The sequence below is a fragment of the Canis lupus genome, chromosome 21 (assembly GCF_003254725.2).
Source record: "Canis lupus dingo isolate Sandy chromosome 21, ASM325472v2, whole genome shotgun sequence".
Taxonomy (NCBI): domain Eukaryota; kingdom Metazoa; phylum Chordata; class Mammalia; order Carnivora; family Canidae; genus Canis; species Canis lupus.
This window is the reverse complement of record NC_064263.1, coordinates 37,895,667-37,916,193: the sequence shown is the minus strand read 5'-3', so window position 1 is coordinate 37,916,193 and position 20,527 is coordinate 37,895,667. Positions and strand designations below refer to the sequence as shown.

Sequence of the window (20,527 nt, the reverse complement as noted above, 5' to 3'; positions counted from 1 at the left end):
GTTTTCAGTTCATAAATAATTCAACATTAATATTCCTTATTAAATACTTGTTTCTGGCAGTTTACCTTGATAATTTTTTATTTTTCATATCATAGCATTATTATAATAAAATCAATCAACTTCTCCTTTTTCTATCTCAGAATCTTAATACAACTTCTGGAGCAAATGTTTCCAATCCTATTAAAATACTGAACCTCTAAAACTTAAACTTCTATTATCCAGCACAAATAACTATCAAGTCGATTCAGGTTTAGCTTTATATAAAAAAATCAAAATGAAATCCTTAATTCTCACACTAGTAAATAATCTTACTAAATATTACGAGTCCACATAATAGACCTATAGAATACAAAGAGAATAACAGTCTATTTTTACCAGCAGAACTAAAAAGAAGGGAAGGAACTAGTAGGCCAATATTTTAAGTTTTTAAGGTGACAAGGCTAAAAATAACAGCTATTCCTTTAAACTAAATTTGTATCTCTGTTGTTAGAGGCACTCATAATTAATAAAGAATTTTACAAAGTAGTAAGTACTAGATTTCTCAGGAAAATAATCTCCTTGAGATAACAATATCACAAGCACTAGAAGGATTAGATGGTCTCTTAAAAAAGTTTCCAGCTCTAAAGTACTGAGATCTTATAAACATAGAACACTTTTCTCCTAAAAAGAATTACCTTCTTTAATATTATTCTTTTGTAGGTTTCACTAAATAATACTTCATGCTTTAAAACTGAGAAGCTGTTTCAAACTTAGTTAGAAAGTTGACAGAAAATGAGACAAACTTATTGAGTCCTTCATATGAAGAAATAAAATGATGTGATTGGCACGGTATAAATTTTAGTGACTAAACAACATTATAACTTGCCACAAACTCCTAAAAGAATCAAACATTTCCAATACAATCCTGTGAATGGTTATATAGAATGAGAAATCATTAGTAAACAGTTATTTGAAAATCTGAAGTCTTTAGTAATCAACAAACAAGGTATACCTTTTCATGTATTTTGTATTATTTTAACAGAAGGAAAAGATGCTTCCACATGAAATAAATGTTGAAATTTCTTTTTATAAGAAAGGCTCTTTGATGAGAATGATTGAACCTGGGGACATATAACGTGTTAGATAAGTCTTAAAAATCACCTTTTATTTCCCTGTATGAAGCTTTTCCCCGAATCCTTGGACTTGTCAGTACAGGGTGAGCTGACTCTTAACCTATCATATGCTAGAAAAAGTCAAGGTTGGAAATATCTGAACTTCTACAAAGCCAAAGAATTTTTGCCAGGACTATGTGGATTTGGAAAAAGAGGAATTCCAGTAAATTCCCAGTAACCATTTGTTCCCACAGAGAAATAAAACTGATTTGTGCAGTTTTGGAATGGATGGACTTTTCATTTGACAGAGCCAACAGAGAGTTATAAAGCTTAGCTCCTTTAAGCCACAACCCTCACAAATAGCTAAGACGTAGTCATCATTAGTGTGATTCTCAGACTAGCACAAATAAGTTTTCAAAAGAACAACTCCTAGTATTTCTTCAGACCTACCTATGACCACTTGGGTCAGTCATTTTCCTCCAGGTGCACCGTGCTGCGTGGGCTTTGAAGTAAGGCAAAACTCATTTTTAATACCCGTTCAGTAAATACCAGCTGCCGAATCCTGCTCACTTTCTCTAACCTTGTTTCCGCAACTGTAAAAGAAGGCAACCATAACCCTGTTTTGAGGACTACTTCATGAGTTTTATAAAAGGGAGGAGGAAGAAATGATCATGCAGATGAAAAGTAGCAAAAACCAATCTTAAATAGTTTTTTTTTTCAGCAGTGAAAAAGAAAACACTAAATCTTTGCATAAGGCCATCATAATCCTAATAGCAACACCAACATGGACATTATGAAAAAAGAAAATTACAGATCAATATCTCTCATGAACATAGGTGAAAATTCTAAAAATAATAATAATAATCTTGCAAGGTAAATACTATAATAGATGAATAGGATAACATATATGACCAAGTAGGGTTTATTTTAAGAATACAATGTTAGCTCAACATTCAGAAATAAACTGAAGTAAATCACTACATACACAAAATAAAAAAAGAGAAGTCCTAGAGTCATTTCAATACACGCAGAAAAAGTGTTTGATAAAATTTAACACTCATTCATCATTTAAAAAAACCTCTTGGGTAGCCGGGGTGGCTTGGTGGTTTAGCGCTGCGTGTGGCCCAGAGCATGATCCTGGAGACCCAGGATCAAGTTCCACATCGGGCTCCCTGCATGGAGCCTGCTTCTCCCTCTGCCTGTATCTCTGCCTCTCTCTCTCTCTGTGTCTCTCATGAATAAACAAATAAAATCTTTAAAAAAAAAAAAAAACTCCCAATAATCTGGGAATAGAACATAAATTTCTTAAAGTGATAAAAGGTATCTATGACCAAAAGACCCCAAAACAAACTAACAAATAAAAACACCACATATACACACACCACCCACAGTTAATATCAATCATAGTGGTAAATATTGAATATCTTTCCCAGAGGTTAGGGACAAAATGAGACTGTCCACTATCATCATTTCTATTCAACCATTATATTGGTGAATGCTCAATATCACTAATCACCAGGGAAATACAAATCAAAACCACAATAAGATGTCACCTCACACCTGTCAGAATTGCTAAAATCAAAAACACAAGAAACAAGAGGTTGTCAGCAAGGATGTGGAAAAAAAGAAAGCCTCATTCACTACTGGTGAGAATGTAAATTGGTGCAGCCACTGTGGAAAACAGTATGGAGGTACCACAAAAAATTAAAAACAGAATTATCCTATGATCCAGTAATTCCACTACTGAGCATTTATCCAAAGAAAATGAAAACACTAATTCAAAAAGATATATGAACCCTTATGTTTATTGCAGCATTATTTACAATAGCCAAGATATGGAAGCAATGGAAATGCCTATCCATAAATTTCCATCCAATGGAAATGCCTTCATATCCATATATGAAGTACATATATATATAATGGAATATTACTCAACTATAAAAAATAATGAGACCTTGCCATTTGCAACAACATGAATGGACCTAGAGGGTAAAATGCTAAGTGAAATCAGTCAAAGACAAACATCATATAATTCCACTCATATATGGCATTTACACAACATAGCAAACAAAGAAAAAAGAGACAAAGAACACTCTCAAATAGAGAACTAGTGGTTGCCAGAGGGGAGGTGCTATGGGGGTAGGGAGGGGTAAAATAGATAAAGGGATCAAGAGGACAATTATCTTGATGAACTGAGTAAGGTATAGAATTGTTAAATCATTATATTGTACACCTGAAACTAATATAATGTGGTTATGTTCATTATACTTCAACAGAAAAAGAAAAAAAAAGCTAATTAAAAAGTAATAAAATAATTTTTTTAAAAATAAATTAAAAATAAGAAAAATATTTAACGGTGTAAATAAATGGAGATACAGATCACCATTTTTTGAAATGGTGAAAAACTCAATATTGAAAAACTCAATATTGTTATGATCCCAATTCTCTCCCTAATTAATCTGTAGATGCAATGCAATCCCAACCAAAATCCCAGCAAGCTTTTTTGAGGTAAATAACTGACACTAAAATTTATATGGAAATACAAGGATCCCAGAGTAGCCAAGTTTAATCTTTAAGAAGAACAAATTGAAGTACTTACACAACCAGATTTCAAGATTTACTGTAGTGTGATAGTATGACAATAGTCAAAGGATAGACAAATAAGACCAATGAAACAAAGTCTAAAAATAAATCCACATGTATACATCCACTCAGTTTATGAAAAAGATATCACTGCAAATACGTGAAGGAAAGACAATCTTTTCAATCAATGGAGCTAGAGTAGGAAAAATATGAACCTTGAAAAACACTGAAAAAACAATGAACATTCACCTCAATTTCACACCACAAATGAAAATGAATTCAAGATAGATCACAAAAGTAATCTAAGAGTGAAAGGTAAAACCATAAAGCCTCAAGAAAAAAATATGAGAATATCTTCATGATCTTCTATGTAGGCAAAGATTTTTAAAATTAATATTCAAAAGACTACTTATCACTAAAAACTAAAGCTATTAAGCTAGCAAAGCTACTAAGATACTAGGAAAAAATAAGCTGGACTACAATTAGAATTAAAGATTTCTTAAAAAAAAAAAAAAAAAAAGATTTCTGTTGACCGAAAGATATCACTGAGAACAAAAAGATAAGCCATAGACCAGCGGGAGATATTTCCAATACACATCCAGAAACTTATATCTAGAATTCCTAAAGAATATAAAGAAGTACTATAAGTCAATAATAGAAAAAAAGACAATCCCAGGGTGCCCGTGAGTTAAGCATCTGCCTTCAGTTCAGATCATGATCTCAGGGTCCTGAGACAGCCCCACATCAGGCGCCCTGCTCAGAGAAGCCTGCTTCTCCCTTTCCTCCCTGCTCATACTCTCTTGCTATCTCTCGCTCTCAAATAAATGAATAAAATTTTTAAAATTAAAAAAATCTAAAAATTTTTAAATGTAAGACAATCCAATTTTTTAAAGATTTTTAAAATATATTTATTTGAGAGAGAGAGCATGTGCATGCACGAACAGGGTGGGGGCAGAGGGAGAGAGATAGTTCCAGGCTGAGCACCAAGCACAACAATGGGGCTTAAAGCCCCCCATGACCCTGAGATCACAACCCGAGCCAAAACCAAGAATCAGCCAACTGAGCCACCCAGGAGCCACCAAACAATCCAATTTCTTAAAGAGGCAAAAGATCTAAACAAGAACTTCACAAAAGAGAACATCCAAATGGCCAATCAACATATATAAAGGACTCAAGCACCATGAAATGCAAATTAAAGCAACAAAGACACACACCCTACACACATCAGAACAGCCAAACACTCATTCGAGATGTTAAATAGAATATGGAGATTGGACTCTCATCAATCACTACTGGGTATGTGAAATGGCATAACTTTGGAAAACTGCTTGGCCATTTCTGTAGAGGTTAAACATGTGCCAACCTTGTAATTCAGTAAATCCACTCCGGGTATGTAGTCAATAAGAATTAATGTATATAACTACCAAAAGATAACATAAACATGTTCACAATACTTTTGTTACTAATGGTCTCCTAAAAATGGAAATGACTCAAACATCCATAAACTAAAGAATGAATAAATAGTGGTACATTTATACATAAATACTATACAGAACTATAAATGAAACTAGTGAGACCTGTAATAACATGGATGAACCTTGTAGGCATTCTTTTCAGCAAATGAAAACATATAAAAGATGACATATAATTTGATTTTTATGAAATTCAAAAACAGGCAAGAGAAATTGATGGAGACAGAAGCTATTAAAATATTGGGAGGATCCCTGGGGTGGCTCAGCGGTTTAGCGCCTGCCTTTGGCCCAGGTTGTGATCCTGGAGTCCAGGGATCGAGTCCCGCGTCAGGCTCCCTGCATGGGGCCTGCTTCTTTCTCCCTCTGCCTGTGTCTCTGCCCCTCTCTCTATATATATATCTATCATAAATAAATAAATAAAAATCTTTAAAAAAATAAATAAAATATTGGTTATACATAAAAGGAGTAATGACTCCAAGGGTAAACAAAGATTTCTTCTGGTGTCGGGGGAATGTTCTATATTTGACTCTGGGTGGTGACTGCACAGGTATATGCCTGTGAAAATATTCACTGAGCAGTATATTTAAAATTAGTATACTTCACAGTATGCACATTATACCTCAATGAAAAAAAATTTTTTTGATCTCTAAACTTAAAAAAATAATTCTACTGCAGTGTGGAATTTGGAGCTATAAGCAGAAAAAGAAGATACTTCATAAAAGAGTGGGTAATCTTAAAATCTACGTGGTTCACATAAAGGCATAGATAATAACTAATAGAAAATAAAGTCATATTAAAAAGAAGAGTCAATGTTTATTGGGAGATGATAATATCTCAAGCACTGTAGTGAAACTATACCGACACATATAATCTAAATATTATTTGTTGCCCTGCAACAAACCTACTAGGCAGTTACTGGTTGGTTTGTTTTTTGTTTTTGTTTTTGTTTTTAATAGTTAGTATCTTTTTAGGCGGGGAGTTGTGGGGGGCAGAGAGAGAGAACAAGGAGAGAAACTTAAGCAGGCTCCACCTCCAGAGTGGAACCCGATGTAGCTCAATCTCTCACGACCCTGAGATCATTGACCTGAACTAAAATCAAGACTCGGACACCTCACCAACTGAGCCACACAGGCACCCCTTGGTACTTACTAATCTTAATTAATAGTTTTAGAGATGAGAAGAAAACAATGGTGAATAGATGTTGCTCTTATGAAATTTTATTTTTTTATTTTTATTTTATTTTTAATTTATGATAGTCATACAGAGAGAGAGAGAGAGAGAGGCAGAGACACAGGCAGAGGGAGAAGCAGGCTCCATGCACTGGGAGCCTGACGTGGGACTCGATCCCGGGTCTCCAGGATCACGCCCTGGGCCAAAGGCAGGCACCAAACCGCTGCGCCACCCAGGGATCCCTCTTTTGAAATTTTAAATGAGATGATCTTGGTAAACGCATTTTGGCTTGCATAAATATACTAACAAAAAGTGGTATGTCAATATTCTACCTGGATTTCCTACCACACTATCTGAATATCATCCTTCGCTACTCTGTCATCTTACTCTCCCTTATTTTCCTTCATAACACACCCTACCATCTGATAGTTGGACAACAACTAAATTTTGGACTTCATATAGTCTAAAAAGAACTTGGAAAACTGAGTTTAACATGTTAAACTAATACAGATAATTATCTTCCGGTTATGTCATGAACAACATAACCATCCAAATGTAAATTTTAGAACTGTATTATTCTCAGGAGCCAACTCAGCATAATGTATGTCATGGTTTTAGAAGAAATACTTGGGACCAACATTATGAAAACCAATTACTGTACTCAGCATTAATACAGGGCTAATACAGTGATAACTAAAGAACTACTGATGTATATAGGGATAGATGTTTGCCCCTTCATTGAATTCTATAGTTTAGGGTACTCTCATGTCTTGATCCATTTCTTTTGACCACCTTGCTCTGGCTACTATCTCTGCTTTGACCTCTCTTGCTATGGTCTTTAACTTTTCCTTCTGTGCTACATGTATCTTTGCCATATTTAGATGTACACTAAATATTTAGATGTACACCTATTTTTATTTTTATTTTTTAAAGATTATTTATTTATTTATCCATGAGAGAATGAGAGAGAGAGAGAGAGAGAGAGAGGCAGAGACACAGGCATAGGGAGAAGCAGAGACACAGGCAGAGGGAGAAGCAGGCTCCATGCAGGGAGCCCGACGTGGGACTCGATCCCGGGTCTCCAGGATCAGACCCTGGGCTGAAGGTGGCGCTAATGTACACCTATTTTTAAAGTGTGCGTGTACACATATGCATGCACACATACACACACACACAACTTTCCTGTTCCTTGTTTTCGGCCCCCCAAAATGCCACTCTTTGACTCCACTGCCACTTTCTTCAAAATTATATACTACTTCCCACTCCAAAATTCATATTCAATCCTAAAAATCATCAATGATGATATCTATCACCAAATCAAACTGCCTTCTTTAGCTACCTTAATGCATCACTTAAAACAGAACACATCTTCCATCTTTCAGTTGTCTCCTCTTGACATCCATGATTTCCTACCTCCCAGGTTTCATTGGGTATGAACATCAAAAGAATTGAGGCTCTCTTTAAGGGGAAAAAATAGGATTACAAATACAAAATTAGGTACAGACGCAAATACTTATCAGGGCACCAGCATGGCTCAGTCACTTAAGTGTCTGCCTTTGGCTCAGGTCATGTTCTTGGGGTTCTGGGATCAAGCCCCACACTGGGCTCCCTGTTCAGTGAAGAGTTTGCTTCTCCCTCTCCCCATGCCCCACTCATGTGTTCAATCTTTCTCTCTCAAATAAAGTGGTTTTTTTTTTTAAGGCAAACACTTATCCAGAAATTAGAGGAAACACATATAACAAATTTCACAAAAGTCCAAAAAACATAACATAATCATTCTAGCAATAAATTCTCTAACACACTTCTAGGATACATTTTCCACGTTTTTACTGCATATGTTTTATGACCATCTCTTCATATGATTTTAAATACTCCCTCAAGACTAAATTGTTATTTACGTTTTAGAAGATATTATTTTAGGTTCATAAATGGTTACTGGTCCATATCATAAAATTTTGGTATTGTTGTCAAATTTGGGGAATCTTCATTTCTTTTATTACAAGCTTTCAGAAGAATTTTTCCCAAACTGGTTTCTGGCTCTGTATATTTTAAATTGTATTTCTCTTACCCTAACCACATACTTCTATTGTCAGGAACTATAGAATATGTTCATATAACCTGTGATCTCTGGCCTGGCATCTTTGTGCCAAAACATTGAATCAGCACAGAGGATAATAGTATTTCTAGGTGTCATTCCTATAGCAGAACACTTGGCAAAAATTTATATACTCCAAAGTGACAATGAACCAATTAAATATATGTCACCCAAACTAATTATAACTCTAATTCAACCCCCCCTTAGCTAGATCCCAAAAACATCTGCAGTCCCTTCAATGCTACATAACATGAGGGTAAGTCAAGAATGGAAAGAGACGCCAACCTTAAGTTGTGATCTTATTTTTTGAAATCCTACAGAAACATATGGTCATGTGAACACCTTTCTCCCAAAGTCTTAGAAGAAATCTTGAACAAGTGAGAGACCCTGAAGCTAAATTAGCTTCACAGGAAGTTCTCCATATCCTACCAGTAGTTCTGTTTTCTTTATCATGCCAACCACAAAATATAGGTACTTCCCATAGTCCTTGCCTTTCTCCCCCAAATCTGCACAGTATAGATACTTCCCAAAATCACTCTGTCCTTAATTTAATTCCATCGGGATCCCTGGGTGGCGCAGCGGTTTGGCGCCTGCCTTTGGCCCGGGGCGCGATCCTGGAGACCCGGGATCGAATCCCACGTCGGGCTCCCGGTGCATGGAGCCTGCTTCTCCCTCTGCCTGTGTCTCTGCCTCTCTCTCTCTCTCTCTGTGACTATCATAAAAAAAATAAAATAAAATAATAAAATAATAAAAAAAAATAATTCCATCTACACTCTTTTTCCCCAATCCCATCCATTACCAAGCTTCACCTATGACCTTCTAGGCTAACAGTTCTCCCTCTAGAATCTAGTGACTAGACTATCAAATCCATGTGCACGAAAACCTGTCTTGTGGTTTGCATGAATTCCAGGGGCGTATAGCTTATAGCAGGCCTTCCATGAAATACACTGGGTAACTTCCAAAGTACATCTGTGGCTTCATTCTTTCTTTCCAACTCCAAACCTGCAATCTTAAACTGCCTACTGATTTCATCCACCTAGATAACTTCTGCCCTCCCCTCCTCAAGAAAACACACACAAAATCCCATAGCATGTGGAGTTCTATGAATCTCATTTTAACTCTCAATGATACATATGAAACTCTTAAGTAATTCTCATAGTAGTGTTTAAGAAAAGCAGGCACAATGAAAGTATAGGCCTTGATCAAGAAAAAATCCAGATTATTCTACACCCAATAACTTAAATTTATCTTCTAAAAACAAGTGGTTTAGCCATATATATATATATATATATATATATATATATATATATATATATTTAATGTTAATGACTTATCTGGGAACATACTCAGTACCCTATACAATGACACCATAATTAGAAATGCAAAGCCTACTGCCAGATAGCAAACATGAACAGATAAAATATTTTGGAGAAAGAAAATAAATACAATAAGACTAAATATCAAGAGCTAAATAACAATAAATATGCCTGTATACATAAGTCTTAAAGTTTACACACAGAATGTACTCAGACAATACAGAGTACATACTTAGTCGTGTAGTCCTGCTCCACTGAAAGACCTCATTGTAAACACACTAGTAAAACAAAAGAGTTCCCAAGCAAACAGAACAAACTGCTGACCTAAGTGTAGCATTGACGTATCTATTTGCCTTCAGTTGCTAGGATTCAGTGTATCCATTTTTCTCTAAGCTTTAAAACATGCAACTCTTTGATGTTATAAAGATTCCATAGTTAAGCAGAAGACTGACCAAAGGCTTGATATATACAAGATATTTCAAATTCAAATCTCTAACTTCTTGAAAAGTCACATTTTCTCTAAGGTAAAAAAAAAAAAAAAGTGGAAGTGAAATTTTTATTTTCTTTACCAAAAACGACAGCAAAACTCAATCTCAACAAAATAGAATGAAAAGACAAACTGTATACTTTCAAGTTACCGTCACAGTAATAAAATTCTGAGTGCGGCTTTAAAAGAAAATAGCTCCTATCTATTCAGAAACTTTTTGAATCTCTGTAATCATAAAGGGCATTTTGCAATATTCAAAAAAAGAAAATTATGTAGTGATCCAAGTGAACTCCCAAAGCTGTTTCGGGTAGCATCCATTTCACCTTTAGAATTATAATCCTAAGATATGTCTATCGATTGGACACTAATAAACTGAAGTGTATGTTATCCATATGATCTAGGAGAGAATAGATAAGAAATCTGCTTGTTAGGCAAATAAAACAGAAATAGTGGCAACCTCAGACTATTTTTTTTATAGTTCTGTAACTATCATCTTATCTCAAATTATGGGTCAGTGAGAAAGTTCCCTCAGGAACCTCCACCTGCTCCTGGAACAGCGCAGGTATGATGCATCAAATGGGCTTTGGTTGACAGCAAAAACAATCGAATTTCCTGGAAAACATTTAGATGTTCAATATTTAATAATAAATAACACAGTTTCGTTGTTAGGAAAACAACAGTATTAAACAATGTTGCTTCACATTCCCCACTGGTTTCCAATCATTTAAATATTTTTTAAAAATATTTAAATATTTTTAGATCCTTTAGGATATAACTTCCACATTGTATTTCAAAGTTCAAATATTTTAAATCAATTCAACGTAACTTATTATAAGCTTATTATAAATCTGTTATTTAAATAACTTTTAGGAAGTCACAAATTAGTAATTTTTCTACCTATACAAAATTCTGTATCTTCACTACCTGATGATTAATATTCTTCACAAATCAGAGTTCCACAAAAAGCACCCTAAATGCCTGTTATCTTAAATTTTGTGCCAAGTGTCTGGCTTTTTCATCCTCACATTTGTAAGTAAAGCAGGGGGTATTTGGGGTATTTCAGTCAAATTTTACAAAATCAACATTACCAAAAGGAACAAATATAAATAACATTTACTTAAAATGGTAAGCTTGCATGCTGGGTATTTTAATTTTAATAATTATTTTAATGAAAGAATGACCTTGCAGTTAGCAACATTTATTTTTTTTAAGTAAACTCTAACATTCATTTTTTTTAAGATTTTATTTATTTACTCATGAGAGACACAGGCATAGGCAGAGGGAGGAGAAGCAGCCTCCATATAGGAGCCCAATCCCATCCTGAGCCTAAGGCAGACACTCAACTGCTTAGCCACCCAGGCGTCCCTCGTTTTCTTTTTTAAGTAAACACATTGGCTCATTTTTAAGTTAAACAGAAGTTAACTTTTCAAGTTTTAACCATTGATTTAAAAAGCTAGGTGATGGGACATGTAGGTGGCTCAATCAGTTAAGCTTCTGCTTTCGGCTCAGGTCATGATCTCAGGGTCATAAATTCAAGCCTTGCATGGGACTCCACACTGGCCATGAAGCCTACTTAAAAAAAAAAAAAAAAAGTTAGATGTTTTCCTGCCATTTAAAATTGAAAATAACATCTCAGTCTAAATTATTCCCAAAAAGGAAAACCTTTCTTTTATAGCTTAGACACTGACACTATTTCAATTATCTCAAATTAATTCCAGCCTAAGCAACTTCTACTAATCACTGAATTATTTTCTTTAAAGCATAGATTCAGGACTAAAAGTTACATACCTGATTAGAGAGGTTATAAAATATAGCAAATGCCCACAATCAGCTCTTCTTTAAGGACAGAATTAAATATTTATCATTAGCAATAAAGTGTTAAGAATTCATTTCAGACAAAGGTATGAGCAATCTGTAGAATTCAAGTGGAAGACATGTATCCCTCTAAGGTAAAAATGTTTAAAAAAAGAAAAAAAGAGGGACACCTGGGTGTTTCAGCGGTTTAGCACTGCCTTCGGCCCAGGGCGTGATCCTGGAGACCTGGGGTGAGTCCCACATGGGGCTCCCTGCATGAAACCTGCTTCTCCCTCTGCCTCTCTCTCTGTGTGTCTCTCATGAATAAATAAATAAAATCTTTAAAATATATAGTTTTTAAAAATAAATAAATTAATTAAAAATAAAATTAAAAAAGAAAAAAGATTTCAGGCCACCTAGGTGGCTCAGTGGTTCAGCATCTGCTTTGGCTCAGGTCATGATCCCAGGATCAAGTTCTGCGTTGGGCTCTCCTCAGGGAACCTGCTTCTCCCTCTATCTGTGTCTCTGCCTCTCTCTCTGTGTCTCTCATGAATAAATAAAATCTTAAAAAAAAAAAAAAAGAATAAGTACAGCAGAGAAAATATCATCCATGTGAACCAAATATACGTAGAGAACTGAAAACATATGAAGTATGCTTTCTAACCATAATGAAATCAGACTAGAAATCAGTAACAAAAAAGATAATAGAAATACTCCAAACACTGAGAAATTAAACAACTTCTAAACAAGCTATAGTTCAAAAAGGAAGTTCAGGGCAGCCCGGGTGGCTCAGCGGTTTAGCGCTGCCTTCAGCCCAGGGCATGATCCTGGAGACCCAGAATCAAGTCCCATGTTGGGTGGGCTCCCTGCATAGAGCCTGCTTCTCCCTCTGCCTGTGCCTCTCTGCCTCTCTGTGTGTGTGTCTCTCATGGATAAATAAATAAAATCTTTAGAAACAAACTAATTAAAAAAAAAAAAGGAAGTTCAGAGGGCAACTAGAAAATAGTTTGAACCGAATAAAAATTAAACACAACATCAAAATGTATGGCACGTAGATAGGATTTTGCTTAGAAGGAAAGGTAAAACTTAAATGCTTAAATTAGAAAAGGAAAAAATATAAAAATCAATAATCTAAGATTCCACCCTTACAAGCTAGAAAAAGAACAAAACAAACCTAAAGCAAACAGAAAAAAGATAATAATAAGATCAGACATCACTGAAAGTGACAATAGAAAAACAATAGAGAAAATTAGTAAAACCAAAGCTGATTCTTTGAGAAGATTTTTTAACAAAGATAAACTTTGGGCTGCCTAGCTGGTTCAGTCTGTAGATCATGGGTCTCTTGACCTTGGGGTTGTGAATTCAAGCCCCACATTGGACACAGAGCTTACTTTAAATATATATATATATATATATATCTTAAAGATTTTTATTTATTTATTCATGAGAGACACAGAGAGAAAGAGAGGCAGAGCCACTGGCAGAGGGAGAAGGGAGAAGGGAGAAGGGGGCTCCATGCAGGAAGCCCGATGTGGGACTCGATCCTGGGTCCCCAGGATCAGGTCCGGGCTGAAGGCAGTGCCAAACCACTGAGCCACCCGGGCTACCCTAAAAAAATATTTTTAAATAAATAAAAAGATTGGTGGTGATGTTATTATATGTGATTTTTTTTAAAAAAGTAACCTCTAACAAAAGGAACTGAGAAAAAAGGAAGAAAAGACACAAATTACCACCAGGAGTGAAAGAGGGACATCACTACCAATTCCATGGAATTTAAAATGTTAACAAAAGAATACTACAAACAGGGACACCTGGGTGGCTCAGCAGGTGAGTGGCTGCCTTCCTCTCAGGGCATGATCCTGGAGTCGCAGGATCAAGTCCCACATCGGACTGCTTCTCCCTCTGCCTGTGTCTCTGCCTCTCTTTCTCTCTGTCTGTCATGAATAAATAAATAAAATCTTTTGAAAAAAAAATACTATGAACAACACTTTGCATATAGACAACTCAGATGAAACGGACCAACTCCTTGAAAAACTACAAACTATCAAAACTCACCAATGATGAAATAGATACTCTGAACAATCCTATAATTATTAAATAAACTTAATACATAGTTTAAAACTTTCCAAAGAGAAAAAATAAATTTCTAGTCCCAGGTGTTATGTCTGGCAAATTCTTCCAAAGTTTTCAAAAATAAATAAAACTAATTCTACATACTCTGTTCTGAAAACAGAAGAGAGAACACTCTCCAACTCATTCTGGGCATCACCATTAATCCTGATACAAAAAACAAACAGCAACAGTACACAAAGAAAACTAAAGACCTATATCCCTCATGAACACGAGAGCAAAAATTCTCAACAAAATATTAACAAATCAAATCCAGCAATAGGTAGAATACTAAAGTACTACAACGAAGTAGGACTTATCGCAGCAATACAAAGCTGGTTCAATATTCAAAAAACCAATCAGTGCAATCCACCATATTAACAGCCTAAAGAAAAAAAAGGCAAATATGATCCTATCATTTGATGCAGAAAAAGCCTCTGACAACATCCCAACTCTTAGCAAAAAGAAAGGAACTTCCCTAACCTAATAAAGAACATCTATAAGAAAGGTACAGCAAATACAATATTTAATGGTGAAAGACTGGATGCCTTCCCCCTAGATTAAGAACAGAAAAAAATGCTGACTTATCACTTCTACTTGGCATGGTACTAGAAGTCCTACCCAGTTCAAAAAGGCATACAGATTGAAAAGGAACAAATAAAACTGCCTCTGCTCATAGTCAATAGTATTGTCTACATAGGAAAATCAAGGAATTTATGAAAACTACCTCTATACCTAATAAGAGAATTCAACAAAGTCACAGTATACAAATTCAACACAAAAAAATAATCATATTTTTGGGGATCCCTGGGTGGCGCAGCGGTTTGGCGCCTGCCTTTGGCCCAGGGCGTGATCCTGGAGACCCGGGATTGAATCCCACGTCAGACTCCCGGTGCATGGAGCCTGCTTCTCCCTCTGTCTGTGTCTCTGCCTCTCTCTCTCTCTCTCTCTGTGTGACTATCATAAAAATAAATAAATAAATAAATAAAATAAAATAAAAATAATCATATTTTTAAGTATTTATTTTCTTTTTTTTTCTTTTTCTTTCTTTTTTTTTTTTTAGTAATCTCTGCACTCAACAGGAGTCTCAAACTCACGACTCCAAGATCAAGAGTTACATGCTTTTCTGACTGAGCCAGTCAGGCACTCCAACAATCTTCTACATACTAAGAATGAATAACTAGGGATGCCTGAGTGGCTCAGCGGTTTAGCGCCTGCCTTCAGCCCACGGCATGATTCTGGAGTCCCGGGATCGAGTCCCACATCAGGGTCCCTGCATGGAGCCTGCTTCTCCCTCTGCCTATGTTTCCGCCTCTCTCTCTGTGTCTTTCATGAATAAATAAAAATAAAAATAAAAAATATTAAAAAAAAGAAAACTCTAGCTTTAAAAAAAATGAATAACTAGAAACCAAAATCTAAAAAAAAAAAAAAATTTACATGTCATTTATAATAGCTCTAAAAAATGAACAAAAGGTATATAGGATTTTTCTGCTGAAAATTACAGAACAGTGAAGAATAAAATCAAAGACTCAAAATAAACAGAGATACTGGATGTTTGTGGAATGGAAGACTCAACATGGTAAAATGTCAATTCCACCAAAATTAATTCTACAGGTTTAATGCAACTCTAATCAAAATCCCAATTTTTTTTGTCAATATAAACAAGCTAACTCTGAAATGTATATATGGGGAGGCAAAGGAACAAAAAAATTAAAAAAAAAAAGACTAAAGATTCACATTGCATAATTTTACAGTATCAAGGTAATGTGGTATTATCAAAGGGAAAGATGCACTGACTAATGGGATATAATAGAGAACCCAGAAACAGATCCACATAGATACAAATTGATTTTTGACAAACATACCAAGGCCATTCAAGGAAGAAAGGAGAGTCTTTACAACAAATGATATTAGAACAATTGGACATCTGTATATAGAAAAACATGAACCCCAAATTAACTCTTTATAAGAAATCAATTCAAAATAGATCACAGGTCTAAAGGTAAAATGTAAAACTATAAATCTTTTAGAAGAAAACAAAACATAAGAGAAAATCTTCATGACCTGGAGTCAGGCAAAGAGTTCCTGAACATGACATCAAAACACGACCCAGGGAAAAAATTGGTTAAGTCAGACTTCATCAAAATTTAAATCTTTGCTCTTTGAAAAATAGTTCATAGAATGAAAAGTCAAGTCACAGAGGGGAGAAAAAATTTGCAAATTACATATCCAACAAAAGACCTGAACCCTTATACCCACTTCATCAAAAATGATATACTAATGGAAAAAGAAATGTTCAAAAGCATTAGCAACCATTAGAGAGATGCAAATTAAAATTATGATACCATTATACATCTATTAAAATTACAAAAATGAAAAATAGTAAAAATACCAAGCGTTAGTAAGCATGTGGAGTGACTGGAACTTTCATACATTGCTGGTGAGACTGAAAAATGGCACAACCACTCTGGAGAATAACTGGCAATTTCTTATAAAGTTAAACAAATACTTATCACATGACCAAGCAACCCAACTCTTAGGTAGAGAAATAAAAACTTCCATTCACACAAAAATCTTTACATGAATCTTTACATGAATAGCAGTTCTATTCACAATCAACAAAACTGGAAACAACCCAAATATCCTTCAATGAGCAAATGGATAAACAAATAGGTACATCCAGCCAGTGGACTACTCTTCAGCCAATAACAAGGAATATATTGACACACATGACAACTTGGAAGAATCTCAAAGGCATTATGCTAAGTGAGAGAAACCAACCTCAAAAGGTTAAATGCGGGCAGCCCAGGCGGGTCAGCGGTTTAGCGCCACCTTTGGCCCAGGGCATGATCCTGGAGACCCAGGATCGAGTCCCGCGTCTGGCTCCCTGCATGGAGCCTACTTCTCCCTCTGCCTATGTCTCTGCCTCTCTCTCTGTGTGTCTCTCATGAATAAATAAATAAAATCTTAAAAAACAAAAAGGTTCTATGCTGTATGATTCTATTTCTGACATTCTTAAAAAGGTAAAACTGCAAAGAAAGAGGCTGCCAAGAGTTGGGAGAGGAGAGAAGATATGATTACAAAGATATACTACAAGGAAACTTTGGCGGGGTAAAGAATCTAACTATTTAGCATTCTGATTGCTAGGATGGATCCACAAATCTATACTCAATGTTAAAATTCACAGAACTTTCAGCCCAGGGTGTGATCCTGGAGACCTGGGATCCAGTCCCACATCGGGCTCCCTGCATGAAGCCTGCTTCTCCCTCTGCCTGTGTCTCAGCCTCTCTCTCTCCCTTCCTCTCTCTCTCTCTCATGAATAAATAAATAAAATCTTTAAAAATAAATAAATAAAATAAAATTCACAGAACTATATGTCCAAAAGGTGCATTTTATTATGTTAATTTAAATTTTTTTTTAATTTAAAATTTTTAATTAAAAAATAAGAAGTACCTAAAGTTTGGGAGAATGAATAAATGAGACTATTTATAATAAAGCGCTTTGCACAATGTCTAGCACATAGGACTTGTTCATCATATATGTAAGTTATTTTTATTAAGTCCCAATCTGAAAAGGTAAAGATCATGGGCTACCTCACCCTGTATCATGGGTCTCATACCAAAGCCTGGATTACTTCCCCAATCTTCAGAATGATTTGGCTTTAGAAGAGATTAAAAAAAGAAGAAGAGATAAGCTTCTTCCCTTTTTCTGATGAACTCAGAATGTATTCTGAAATGATAAGACCAAGAGACTATAAAATATAATCAAATTAAGTACCATCTTTCTCCTCCTAGGTTCTACTCCTAGTTTTCATTTTATTAGTTTAAATTAGAAAAAAAAGAAAAACAAGACTAGAATTCTATATGTAAACCCACAAATATATTATCAATTGATTTGAGACAAGGGTATCAACTCAATTCAAGGGTAAAAGAAAAAAGTCTTTGTAACAGTGCTGAAACAACTGATTATCTACATGGAAAAAAGAAATCTTGACCCTCACCCTATACACAAAAAGATTAATTCAAGTTAAAACATAGACCATAAAGCTCTCAGATGAAAACATAAGAGAATATCTTTGAGATGTTTAAGTAGACAAAGGTTTCTTAGAACAGAAAAAAGCACTAAGTGTGAAGGAAAATAATACATTAGACTTGAAAAAAATAAAAAATTCCTGCTCATCACAAGTTATCATAACAAAAAGGTGAGAGCCTACAAGAAAATATTCATAATATATACATATGGCAAAAAACTCATAGTATATAAAGAACTCAAATCAATAATTTTACAGTCAATATTCAATTTTTAAATTAGGAAAATACTTGAACTGACACTTCACAAAAGAAGATAATACAAATGGCCAATAAGTATAAAAAGGCACTCAATATAATCAGGTATTATACAGCTAAAATAAAAAAGACTGGCAATACCAAGTATTGATAAAGATGTGGAGCACCTGGAACCATCATACAATGCTGGTGGGAAAGTTGGTAAAACCACTTTGAAAAAAATGTATGTGAGTTTCTTACCAAATTAAAAAAAAAATCTACTCTATGACTTAGCACTTCTACATTTAGGTATTTATCCAAGAGAAAAGACATGTTACTACAAAAAAACACTTCTACAAAAATACTCAGAGCAGCCGAACTCATCAGCCAAAAACATAGACATCCATCAACATAAAAATGTATAAAAAGTGACAAATTACGACAGTCATAAATAAATTCAGTGAACTTAATTTAATATGTTCATAGAACTAATAAAAACAACATAGATGAATCTCAAAATATTATGTGACATAAAAGAAGCTCAACACAAAGAACACCTACCACATAATTCTATCTATATAAAATTTAAAAACAGATAAAACAAATCTGTGGTACTAGAAATCAGTAAACAGCTGCCTTGGAGAGGCTGGCAGGAATTGACTAGAAAGGGACTCAAAGTAATTTCCTAGGATGGAGGAAATGTTCCTTCTCTTGTTTGAGGTCATAATTATATAGATATAAGCAAACATCAAAACTCACTGAATAGTTGAGTCCATGCATTTTATTGTATATAAATTAAACCACAATTTAAAATTTTCTGGATGTTAAAAAAATAGGCAAATAAGAAAATGAATAGCAATATAAACATTAGAACTCAAAAGAATATGACACAAGAAAATGATATAATGTTACAAATTAGAAAATGATATAAAACTCAAACTTCAATTTCCATAAAAGTTCAAAAACAGGCAAACCTAATCTATTAGGATAAAAGTCTGACTTTGTAGGCATTTCTGGATGTGGGCTATCAACTGGGACAGGGCATAGGAGAGCCAACCGGGGTATTCGGAATGTTCCTTATTTTGATCCAAGTGGTAATTATATGGGTACATACACATGTAAAAATTTGTTGAGCTGTGTACTTAACATTTGTTCACATTACGGTAGGTACAATATACTTCACTTGAAAAAAGAAAGAGAAGCGATGCCTGGGTGGCTCAGCAGTTGAGTGTGTCAGCCTTAGGCTCAGAGTGTGATCCCAGGTCTGGGGATTGAGTCCCAAATTGGGCTCCCTGCGAGAGGCCTGCTTCTCCCTCTGCCTATGTCTCTGCCTCTCTCTCTGTGTCTCTCATGAATAAATAAAATCTTTTTTAAAAATTAAAAATAAAAAAGAGAAAAAGGTTTTTTTGTTGTTTTGTTTTGTTTTGTTTTGTTTTTAGCTGCTCCTGTTGAATCAATATGGCTAACACCTCATTTCTCCAGAGGTTCTTTCTTTACCAAAACAAGCAAAAAAGGTCTCTGGGCCATCAACATATACATTATTAACATTCATACACTTGGGACACCTGGGTGGCTCAGCAGTTGACCCTCTGCCTTCAGCTCAGGATGTAATCCCAGAGTTCCAGGATCAAGTCCTGCATCGGGCTCCTGCATGGAGCCTGCTTTTCCTCCCTCTGCCTGTGTCTCTGCCTCTCTCTGTGTCTCTCATGAATAAATAAATAAAATCTTTAAAACAAAACAAAACAAAAAAAATCCATACACTTTATTCAGGAGAAAGACTTTCAGATCTATTCATTGTTTACTTTCATGACCAATCCCAATTAGCTTGGTTAACTAGTTTTCTGACACCTGCTGATAATCGATAACAAATGGTGAAGGGGACAGGGAGTCTGTTAGAGATAGATAACAGTAAGAAGTAACACCAAACAGCAAGAAGTGATAAAATAACTATTAAAAAGCAGGTAAAAATTCAAGATACACCAAGTCTGAGATCATTTAGTACATGGCAAGGAGGTTTTATAAGCATTTAGAGCATCACTGATGATGCCACAGTAAGATGGTGTTATCAGGGAAATAAAGAAATATTCTCATCAAGATCTCAGTAAGTACAAGAGGGTATAAACATACAAGAAACAGAGACAACTA

The 20,527-nt window shown here is 35.0% G+C and overlaps 1 protein-coding gene across 1 annotated transcript in view; it reads right to left on the bottom strand.

The window, feature by feature from the left end:
* PDE3B (phosphodiesterase 3B) overlaps positions 1-20,527 on the bottom strand; it is a 167,512-nt gene that overhangs the window by 129,375 nt on the left and 17,610 nt on the right. The window lies entirely within an intron of this gene.